Source organism: Lissotriton helveticus, chromosome 5_1 (assembly GCF_964261635.1).
Source record: "Lissotriton helveticus chromosome 5_1, aLisHel1.1, whole genome shotgun sequence".
NCBI classification, from domain to species: Eukaryota; Metazoa; Chordata; class Amphibia; order Caudata; family Salamandridae; genus Lissotriton; species Lissotriton helveticus.
In genome coordinates, this window is record NC_136065.1 from 1,296,470,151 (window position 1) to 1,296,482,168 (window position 12,018).

The 12,018-nt window shown below is 48.5% G+C and overlaps 1 protein-coding gene across 2 annotated transcripts in view; it reads left to right on the forward strand.

Annotated features, from left to right (window-relative positions):
• The window catches only part of DENND2D (DENN domain containing 2D), a 796,377-nt gene that overhangs the window by 540,307 nt on the left and 244,052 nt on the right, over positions 1 to 12,018 (forward strand). The window lies entirely within an intron of this gene.

A 12,018-nucleotide genomic window follows, 5' to 3' on the forward strand; every position in this document is an offset into this window, starting at 1 on the left:
CATTTTCCCCTTTATTGTCATTACTGTCCCCCGTATGGTCGCTTTTAGGGCGTCCCATAGTACCTCTCTGGGTGTTTCTGGTGTATCGTTGATTGTCAGATACTCTTTAATTGCTGTGTCTATCTCTGCCCTCGCTGATGTGTGTTGAAGAAGGCCGTCATCGAATCGCCACCTGCGTGTTGGCTTTTCGTTGTGTCTGCCTGATAGGGATAGGCTTATATGTGCGTGATCTGATATTGTTCTGGGTCCTATCTCTGTGTGGTCTATGAGGTGGGTGTGTGTTTCTGACATTAGTATATAGTCTATCCGACTGTAGGAGTTGTGGGGGTTGGAGTAGAATGTATATTCTCTGGCGTCCGGGTTGCTTAGGCGCCACGGGTCCTTAATCCTCAGTTTTGAGCACAGGTTTCTAAGGATGTTAGGGCCAGTGGTTGGGTAGCGTCTGCAGGGGGGCTTGTCAATTGCTGGGTCAAGAACTTGGTTAAAGTCTCCGGCGACGATCAATAGGTCTTCCATTGGTAGGTTGTGTAACTGGGCACCTATCCCCTCCCAAAATTGTTTATCCTCACTGTTAGGGCCGTATATGTTCGCGACATGGTAGGTCTCTCCTGCTCTCTTGAGACTGGTCACTAGTGTCCTACCCTGGGTATCTGCTTGGTAGCTTGTAAGAGACAGGTTCGAGTTTTTGCTGATTAGTGTTATTACCCCATTCTTTTTGTTCTGGGCTGGAGATCCCACCACCTCCCCTATCCAGTTAGCTCTTAATCGCGGGATGTCTGCCTCTTCTAGTCTGGTCTCTTGGAGCACGTAGATGTCACTTTTAAGTTTCCTTAGGTGTTCGAGCACCTTCCTTCTTTTTACAGGGCTATTCAGCCCCTTGACATTTAGGGAGACTATTTTGATATCTGACCCTATGCTATTCTGGCCGTTATGTGTCATTAATGCTGCTTTGTGTTCGCTGTGCTGGTGGGCTACCATTAGGCTCTTTTGCTCTCTTCGTCATGTGCCTATTCATGTCTTCGGGTTTCACTTTGCTCCTACTTGGTGCGAGTGTGAAAGAGAAGTAAAAGATGCAAGAGTTGCAGAGAAATGAAAGATAGTCAGTAAGCCCATGTATAGAACCCCCCCTCCCCTTTCCCCCCCTCCCCACTCCCCCATTCTCGCCTTCCCGCCCCCCTCCCTCCCTTACTTGCAAAAAGGGTGTGCGACGACAAAGTTCCTCTGCCCGCATCATCCCTGAGGTAGAGTTGGTTTCTTCTTTCGCTGTTGGTGTGTCTCTTTGCTCGGGTCTCTTTATGCCCTTCAGTCTCTCTATTGCCGGGGCAATTCCTTGTCTTTACATTGTGAGGTAGATACGCTGTTCTGTGTTCCCCTGCTGAAGCTTGACGTGTGTCTCTTACTCCGACTGTTCGTTCAGCGGCGACGCGCTCCTCTTTGCTGCCCCTGGGCTTTTGTTCTCCTCCATGTCCTCCACTGCTGGACCTTGCAGGTATCGTTTTAGAGCCTCTGGGCATTCAAAAAACATCGTCTTCCATTTGTCTGTTACCTTGAATTTTGTTGGGCTGACGAAACTGAACGTGGCTCCTCTTCTCCGCAAGGTGTCTCTTTGTGCCAGGAAGCCCTTCCTTAACTCCACTGTCGGCTTTGAATAGTCCTGGGTCAATACTATCTTGTTGCCGGCCCACGTTAGATTCTGATTTTTCCTGGCGAAGGCGAATATGGCTTCCGTCTGATTTAGTCTCAGCGGGTTGCAGATTATCGCTCTTGGGCCTCTGCCTGTGGCTGGTTTCCCTGCTGGTACCCTGTATGCCTTTTGTACCTCGAAGCCTCTTTGGAAGGTGATACCTGTAAGTTGTGGGATCATCTCCTCCAGCATGGCGGCACAGGAGCCTGCCTTATCTTCAGCCCCCTCCGGCACTCCTAGTATTCTTACATTGCCGCTTCTTGCCCTGTCGTCCTTCTCCGCCAGCTGTTTTTGTACAGCATTTGTGGCTGTTCTCAGCTCTGCTATGGCCTTGGTGTGCCTACTTGTTTCATCTTCTACCGAGCTTATTCGGCTTTCTGCAGCTTCTATTCTCGTGTTTGTTTTGTGGAGGTCCGCTCTTATGGCCGCCATCTCGAGTTGCATGTTCTCCAGCTTGAGTTTTGTCTCTCTTCCCACCTCATTGCCTTCGTTCACTTTCCGCAGGATGGTCTCCAGAGTGACAGGCTCGCCTCTTGCTTTGGACGGGGACCCTTGGTTGTCAAATTTTGGTTTCTTCTGCTGCTCACTTGTTGGTTTCCCATCACTGCCAGCCATTGCTCTGATGCCCCTTCTTGACAGGATGTTGACCAGCCTCCCTCCCGCTTGTGCAACCTTTGGTGTGCTCGTTACTTTTGGAGTAGGCGGTTGGGCAGCTTGTCTGTATCTGCTCGGTTCCCTGATGTGTCTTGTTCTTGTTTTTGCCTTAGGTCCTGCCAGCGTGCAGGCTGCCCTGTTCACAGGGCCCTTGGCTCTTTTTGCGTCTCTGCCTTCGTCGAGGAGATGTCAAATCTTGATTTGCCTGGTCTTTGTTTTTATCCTTGCCCCCTCCAGCGCTTACTTGTCTCGTAGGACCCTGCGCGGGTCTTTTTGTGCGCTTCAGTGGCCTTGACACTGCGTTTCTGTTCCTCCACCTCTCTCCCTTGATTGTGGCGCCGACTATTGGGGGGGATAGCTCCACATTTCCTCTGTTCTTTCCCCTCGATGGGTGTGGCTTGCGTTTTGGTGCCTTCCCCCACTGAAAGTGTCACTGAGGTGTATTTGTGCACCCCTCCCTTGCTTGCTGCTACTAGCTGCCTTCAAACTGCCCAGTATCGCTTTGTTGATGAGCGCTGGGGCACCATGTGCCTTCTGTCCGCTTCTTCTCTTTTACTTTGCCCTCGTTTGTTCTCTCCTATACAGAGGGCGGGGGCGGGGAGCACTTAGTCGCGCTTCTTTGGCTAATTCCGGCCGCTTCTTGCGCCCGCACTCGCTCCCCTTCACCGGCCTCGAAGCAGCGCGCTCCGCGCTCCGTTCTTGCTGCCCTTCACCAGCCTCGAATCAGCGCGCGAAGCAGCGCGCTCCGCTCTTAGGCCTCCGCACTTGCTGCCCTTCACCAGCCTCGAATCAGCGCGCGAAGCAGCGCGCTCCGCTCTCAGGCCTCCGCACTTGCTGCCCGTTGGCTCCGGTTACCCTTGTGGGTTGTCCGTGTGGTTTCTGAAGGTATCGCTTTAAGTTAGAGGGCTCACAGGCGGGGTCCGGGGGGTTACCTTGTTATTGTGAGTAGGGGCATGCGCAGACCGGGCTCTCTGCCCTGTTCGCTTCCGGGTCTCTTGCTGACGCGTGTTTCCGCTTCCTCCCTCTCTCTCGTTCCGGTCAGTCAGTCGCCTTCTTCTTCCGCCTCCCACCTCCTTTGATGGCCGCCTCCGTCTGGCACTTCCGGTTTGCCTCGTTTGATACTGCAAACCAGTGATCCCTGCTATCGCCCCACGGGTCCTGCGGTCACTGCCGGTGATGCGTCTTTTCGATCGGTGAGTGCTCCGGAGGTGTCTCTGTGCTTCAGGTCCCACTGCTTCTGTTTCTTTACCTCATTCCGCCGCAATTTTACTTCAGCAGTTCTGGTTCTGGCTCTCAGGTCAGACTTATGTCGTCTGTCGGCCGAGTGCACTTATATTCGCTTGTGCCCGCTTATGCTTGGTGCTCGCTGGTGGGGGTCCGGGGAGCCAGGTTCCATACCATGCCAGGCTCAGTTGCACCTTGGGCTCCTGCGTTTACTCTGAGGGTCGATCGCTCGTAGCTCTTCACTCCTTCACCTCTATCGGTCTGCCCAGGGATCGGTTATCTCCTTCTTGCTCTCCTTGCGGGCACAGTTGCTGGCACTAGTCTGGAGTCAGTCTTTTATGGCACAGTCGCCATCTTGCCTTCCCCTTCACTTCTTAGTTCCTTTCTCCGATTGCTCTTTCCTTCTTGTTGTGCCTTCCGTGTGCTTCCTCCAGGGCTCACCTTGTAGCTCTTTCGTTCATATACCGTTTGGTTCTTTTCCGAGGTTCAGACCTCGGGTTTGGCTGCTCAGAATCGCCTTAGTTGCTCAGGGTTTTGCGGAGCTCCGGACCTAGACGACCATCTCCTTTGTCGTCCAAGCCACGCCCCCTGCACGCGGGAGCGTTTCAAAAGCGCAAAATAGGGACAGCTTCCAAGACACGCGAACGTCAACCTGCACTGGACTCTACTCGGACACGCAACGGGAAGACGGAAGTGTGCAGCACCCCGAATGTACACAAGCCCCCTTTCCACCGGGGCAGCTCTGTGCGTTTTCACATTTCAGCGAGGGGGAGCTCAGCCGCTCGCCTTCTATACCTTTAAACGGGCGTGGGTCTCCCGCACACCTCGGCTCCCAGCACTCTCCCTCTCCGCACTGCTCCTGAGTGTAACGGGCGCGCGGGCTCCGGGCACTCACCACCGGCCGCTCCGCCGCTGGCAAGCAGAGAGAGAAAGACAAACAAAGGAAATGGCGAGGAGACAGCAGGGTGAGAAACATAGTTAGGGCCCGGCACGGAGAAAGAGATAGAAGGGCAGAGGGAGAAGGAGAGACAGCAGAAAGTCAGAGAGGAAGAGGGAAGGAGAGAAAGGGCGGGACGGGAATACAGTCGGAGTGAGACATATAGTTAGAGCCCCGCAGCGAGAAAGAAAGGGAGGGGGAGAGACAAGAAAGAAGAAGAGGGAAGCAGGGAAGGGCGGAAGAAAAAACCTGCAGCCAGACATACCGAAGAGCGCACCTCACACCCAACTTACCCGCCATCTGGGAGATCTCAAGGCTCACCTGTATGTACCTCCTCACAGACTGTTGGTTACCAGATGGCAGGACACATGGCGCACACGGGGATGGCTGGATACACGGGGATGGCAATGGCCTGTTGCTTCACCTTTGCTGTCTGCATCAAATGTTAAAGCCTCGTCACCACAAGGCCAGCTGCGCCGCACGCCTCCGGCCTTTAAATTTACCCCGCTACCCTCGCCACCTAGCCTCTGGCCGCATTTCAGTCACCTCACCTCTTCATGCGATCCTTGGCCCCTTTGCCGTCGGACGCCATTTCCTGCCTGCTCCGTTTAGAGATTAGAAGTCGCGCGAGGCACAAAGAAGAAGCCGCTGCAATTCCTCGTGGCATAGGGGATTCACTGCAGGCTCTACTTTCCGATAGCAACGGCACTGGTCAAAAGAGGGGATGAGATTAAATAAATCTGCGCTGTTACCTTTCCTTCTCTTCCTCCTGGGGCTCTTTGTCAGCTTTGGGCTCAGTCTTGCTGTGAGGGCAGACGGCAGAAGACACGCACAAGCACTAAAGAAAAGTGAACATGGAGCCCCCCCCCCCCAAAAATGGCGCCCGCCAGCTTCCGAATTTTTCGGATTCGGGGACGTGGTTTTGCTGTTTTGAGTGACAGACAACGTCACTGTCTAAAGAACAGCAAAACTTACGCCCCCAAATCCGAAAAAGACGGGGCTAACCGGAGATATTACATTTGAAAGTTTTTGGTGAAAATAACACCTAAAAGCACAAAGCGCCACTCTTGGTGATTTGATTATACTAGACACGGGAAAAGTTATACGTTCAGGTCGACCGCGATGGAGTATAAGTTAGATACAGGGACCGGTTTGTCACATTTAAAAGTTACCTTCACAAGTCTTGCGCAAAGAGCTCCATTTGCATTGGAAGAGGCCATGACAAAGAGGCTTCCAGCGAAAGAGCAAGTCTAGCGTCATTGACAGGTGTTGCTATAATGGAGAGATCTGGTAGTCGCTGGAGCTTAACATTGGCGGGTGTTGTTGGCTGTCATTGCTGTTACACAAAGTGTAGGTCTTGCATTGCGGGCATCACAAGAGCTTTGCGTGGCGGTCGTTGCCAGTGGCAGAGTTTCAACGTGAACTCGCTCGGGTGTAAGAAACCCAGACTTAAGGATTTTCACCATTTTCTTTGGAGGAGCTTCCACTGATGCCAGACAAAGGGCCAGGACCTGAGTGGCACCTTTTGGAGATCAGGACTAAATCCAGCAGAGGCCAGCAGGAGGGATCAGGTCCAGTTGCAACTGGTAAGTCGCAGGGAGGCGTTTTTATGTCCTTGTACATGACACAGGAGGCTAGCCTTGTAGTCACTCTTGGTAACTAGGGAACAAGGCAAGCAGGTCCACTGTTCTTCAGGCAGCACAGCAGTCCTGCAAGCAGCTCAGCAGTCCTCTGGCAGTGGGGCAGTCCTTCTTCCACAAGTCTAGGAGTGTTATGGTGAGTGACTCTGGAGGTCCACTATTTACCTGGTGCCAGCCTGCGTGTGGGGGATTCCCAGACCTACCTTCAAAACTGGTTCTGGAAAGTTCTTCCCCTTACCCTGGTCAAAGCTCCAAACTGTCTGGGGTGACAAAAAGGCATGGCAGGCATGGTGTTATGCTCTTTTGTGTCTGCTGTAGGCAAAAAGCTTTGAAGTATAAGCGGGATTGGGTAAACCTAAGCCCCTTTTGTGTCCCTGCCTGGAAAAAATACACAAACCCCAACAGCAGAGTCATGTGATACTGGCAGAAGATAAAGTTAGTTGGGACAGGACAACTTTTTAAAAGTGCTGTTTTCAGAACTATGACTTAAAATCTAACTTTATCATTAAAGAGGATTTTAAATTCCAATTCATTTGAGTAGGAACAGCATATCTCCAGCTGCTCCCTATCTGACGTTAGCACTTATTAAATGTAATAAGGTAACTCAGTGTCAGTCAATGGGAGAAATAGGCCTTACAACAGGGAACAACTAGTTTAGGAGCTTTTTACTGCCAGGACATGTAAAACATAAGTGCACATGCCTTAGTTATTAAATGCAGTGCACCCTTTCCTGTAAGTCTTTTTAGCCTAAATTGCAGGTGATTTATAAGTATTAAAAGGGAATGTCTTGACCTGGCATGGAAAAACATTTATTATGCCAGGTCAAAATGGCAGTTATAAACTGCACACAGAGGCTGCAATAGCAAGCCTGAGACAGACTTTACAGAGCTACTTCAGTGGGTAGTACAATGAGTGCTTCTGCCCACTGGTAGCTTTTAATTTACAGGCCCTGGGTATTATTAGTACTATTCACTAGGGACTTACAAGTAAACTAAAATTGCCAATTAGATGTAGTCCACTTTTATCATGTTTAAAGAGTGAGCGCAAGTGGTAAAGTTCATCAAGTCGTAAAGCCAACAACAAATTCAGCAAACAAAAGGGGTAAAAGCAAAATGTTGGGGAATACCATGCCAAGGATGTCAGGTCTAGCAAGCTTACAGAACGATCATTCATATGTGCAGGAGATACCTTTGTAATATATTAGATAGTTATCATAGAGTCAAATCATTTATGGAATTATTTTTTTTCGGAATTCCTCCCTTCCTACTATATACTTGTATTGTCACTTAAGGTGCCATATAAGTGGGTTTCCAAGATGGCCTTCTCAGTAGCGACTGCTACCGACAGGTGTGGGGCAGGGGTGCGATGAAATGGGAAAAAACACTTCTCTTGGCCGGCCGGCAGCTCTCTTTCCTCAGTCCTCTTCCTTCTTCCTATCTCCGACTGCAGCAGGAAGCACCCGGGCTCCCAGGCTTCCCTGAGGCAATCGTTGTGATTGGTCTGAGTGCCGTGGTTCGGCGCTCAGACGGGAATTGGGAGGCTTTGCATGTTCTTCACCAGGCTGTGTAATGCATCCTAGTGGGGAACATGCAAAGTGAGCATGACTGTTTGGCCGGTTCAAGAGGGCTGGTCAAGCAGTAATGCGTACTTAAGGAGTGCAAACCACGACCCACCCCCCACCTCCTGCTCTGGCTAGGTCTGCCCCACCCCGAGAGCCACTGACTTCAATAGGGTAAATAAAATGATAATAACAATAGATTATTATCATTTTCTATTTTCTTTTGAGCAGTGGGGCAACGCTCCTCTGCCTTACCGGAGGACCCGCCACTGCATATTACAGACATACCTTTTGCTTATAGTCTTTTCAATATTTCTCAGTCTGCAGTAAGTAAAATTAGTTCATGTCTTCATTTAGTCTTTCCTTGGCTGAGAAGTCAATAGCTAACACTAGATTGTGCCAATAAGTCACCTTCACTCAGACTGTTTGCAGCTTCAATACTTACTGGGAGCCTAGTGATCCCCTCTGTCGAGATGTCTGTGCCCCCGACTTATAAACAATTTCTCAGCATTACTTTAAGAGTAACATTCTAGGGAGAGGAGTTAGCCTAACTGCCAGGGCGGTCGACCTCGAATCTGGGAAACTGGGTTTGAGTCTCTGCAATGACGCTGAACATCCTGTGATTCTGGGCAAATCACTTAATCTCCCCGTGCCTAACAAAAATTAATAAGACCTCATGTAATGCAACTGGTGCTATATAAAGCGCTCTGATACCTGATTCGGGTCACATTCGCGCTATTTAAAACTGTAAAAAAACAACAACAAAAAACAGTCCTCGTGAATGTTGAAGTAAGGTGTAAAAAAGTATTTCTGAAGATCTTCTGCATCATTGCCTAAGTGTAATATCCCTTATAAAACACTCTATGGAATAAATAATATATGGGCACCAGCAACCTATAAACACCCCTCACATAAACAAATTTAGCAATTAAATTATCAGTACACCATGCATTTATAGCAAATAAACTTTGTAAGAATTGAAGGAGAGTTCCTACAGCAGATATGAATTACAGGGCTACCCCCAGGACATTCCAGAGATTCTTTGTTAGGGGGCAGACTGTGAAGATTAAGGATAAGAAACAGAGGTCTCCTATAAAGCTAGGGATATCCCCCTGCCATTTCTTGTCCCATTGCACCCAGGAAGGGCTAGACCCACAGGCTAGAAGGTAGTTAAATGGGGCAGATTTTCTTTTTCGAGTGCCTTTGTGTTTGGTTTCTCGTGCCTCGAAACTCCCAGCTCCACTCCACCGTCCTTTCCCACCTAGTGACAAAGCTCTTAGGAGGACTAGTCTGAGTGAAATAAACAATAGGGAAGAACTACCTAGAATCAGTCACAGAACTGAGCTACTGTAATACTCAAATCATGTCTGCCACCTTAGTATAAAGATGGTGCCAACATTTCCACCCAATGTGCCTGGATTTCTCTGCCATGAGTTAAGTGTCTCCACACCAGTGGCAACAAAAATGTCTGTGTTCTCCTGAGCAGGCATTCAGGATGATGATTGGTATGAGGTCCTGCCAAGACCCTCCTTCAAGGGAGGGATCGGACCAGCTTCTCAGGCAGGACATGGTCAGTGTCCTTGCTCTATGGAGAGGCTTCTCAAGTGAAAAGGGGCAATGAAGGAGCTTAGACAAGTCGAAGCAGGAAGGCGGAGGCAGGAAGAATCAGAAGCTGCAATTCACCGACACTAGAGCACTACCGCTCCATTGCTGTAGTGTTCTTATACATTGTATTTTAATTGCATTATATAGCACGCTACTCCGGGACCCACAAAGGATTAGTGTTGAATTTGTACAGTGAAATATGAAAGTAATTTAAGTGGTGGATAGGTTTGTCAGTTATTTGGATTCGGAAAGATAGCAGAAGGATAGAAGAGGAAACAAGCATTTGCAATGCAATAGGTCTCGCATTACTAAAAGTTGGAGCTATTGGCGTTCCATTATTATTTGCAACACCAATATCTCCAACTTTTAGTAAATGTGAGACCTATTGCATTGCAAATGCTTTTTTTTTGTGCCGAAAGCAGTGCTGTAAATGACCCGGTACTGTCTGGTAATGAGTACTGGCACTTTTTAATTTTGCAAGGGAACGAACCGGAACTTCTCAAGAGAAATGCAATACCTTTAATTGGAGAGTACCAACACTTCTCAGAAACAAGTAGGTACTCTGGTGCACAGTGCCTACACTTCTATCTTTCCATTTCAACCAGTGGCCGAAAGTAAGGCAAGGCTCTCAAACACTTCTTCAGATATTCGAGGACAAGAGATAGTATATTAATTCACCTTATTCTCTAACATTTGGGAGTGTTTGTTTTCACACCTGCCAAGTTACAGGTGAAGTATAGAAATACGAGCCCTTATGTGGCCATAGCAGAATGGGTGAACTTACGTGAGAACAGCTGCAGTTTCTGTGGTGGCTGCTCTTGGTATAGCAGAGTGCACTTAAGACCCTATGTTCTTGTACTTTTAAGCTGCATTTTACGCAGGAGAGATGTATTTGTTCCTCCAAAAGCCACATTTACCCAAATGCACAGTTTAAATGCTAGGGTCCTTGCACTGTTCTATTGTCATTTTGAGCAATTTTATAAGGCTGGTGTATTCTTCTGCCGCTGGCGAGAAACAAGCAGACTTGCTGGGAGGCATGATAGACTCACCACAGCTTACGTCACGCAGACGGGACATGTAAACTCCTCCGTATTTAAAGTTCATACGACTGCATGACTCTGGTTAATTAAAGGAGAGTATTGAAAAGCAGCACACGAACCACCAGTACCCACAGTAATGAATGAAGACACTGATTTGCTAGGCTGATAATTCTCGCCGATGGTAACAGCAACAGTTTAATATGAAAAGAATAATAACGAGTGTGAGCTATTGGCATTGTGGGAAATAAATAGAAGAGGCGAAGAGATGAGAAAAACTGAAATGAAGACGACGGACAGCCAAAGAAGTAAGAGGGCATGAAAGAGCAATAACTCGAGGAAGACTAAATACACAGACGCGAGAGGAGTGTATCAAACAGAAAAGTTATAAACGAGGGAAGAAGAAATCTAAGACAAATAATGAAATTAGGGAGAATTGAAGAGCATAGAAAAGGGAGAGGACAGGACATAAAAAGAAAACAATGAAGAAGAAATAGGTGGAAGCAAAATAAAGTAAACGAAATAGAAGAGAAAGCGTGACAATAAAGGCAAAGAATAGAAAGTAAAATAAGCAAAAAAGGGCAGGATAAATACAAGAGAAGAAAAAAGAGAAAATAAAAGAAACAGAAGACAGGAGAAAAAAGGCCACCAAATACAAGAAACACAAAGGATGAAAGCGTAAACACGCAGTGGGACGATGAATGTACGGAGAGAGAGGGACAGAGAGGAGGAAAGGTGGGAGGGAACACGGCCTGGAGGAAGCTGGCTGGGGAGGGGGAGGAGAAATCTGAGTGAACAGATGGCTGTGAAGCAGGGGGCGGGGCGGGGCAGGACTGTCGAGTCGTGGCCTGCGGCCGTGAAAAAGTGATGTGATTAATTAGGGGAGGAGAACTTTGCAGAGGCCGGCCGAGCGCACGCTGGGAAAGCCTGTGGGAGGGCAGCTGATGCCTTTGATGTGGGGAGGGAAAAGCGCGTGCTTGTGTGGTCACGTGGTCACGTGACTGACTCTGACTCACATGCACTGTGAAGAAACAGGAACAGATGGCCATGAAAGTGTATGGGCCAAATGCGCGTGCCGCGCGTGCCTGTACGTGCACTTGAAGAAAACGCCACGGAGAAAAGCGGTGGTTTGACTATCCGATGGAGCACATGAATTCTCCCCCATTTCCCATTGCTTCGCAATGGAAAAGGACGAGACCTAAAAAGGATTGTATTTATATAGTGCTTGTTACCGCTGATGGGGTGTTGAAGTGCTTTTTTTTGGCAAGTAGCCCACCACTCCGTAAACCCATAAAGGATTAGTGATGAATTAGTACGGTGAAATATGAAAGCAATATGAATGGTGGATATTAGTCAGTTATTTGAAGTGAGAAGGATAGCGGAGGGATAGAAGGGGAAGAAAGGTTTGCATTCATACAGCACTTGTTACCCCTGATGGGTGTTGAAACGCTTTTCTGGCAAGTAGCGCGCTACTCCGGAACCCATAAAGGATTAGTGTTGAAAATTAGTATAGTGAAATGTGAAGGAATTTGAGTGGTGGATATATTAGTCAGTTATTTGGATAGAGAAGGGTAGGCGATAGGATAGAAGAGGGAAATAGGTTTGTATTTATATGGCGCTTGCTACCCCTGATGGCTTTTTGAAGCACTTTTATGGTGAGTAACACGCTACTCTGGTAC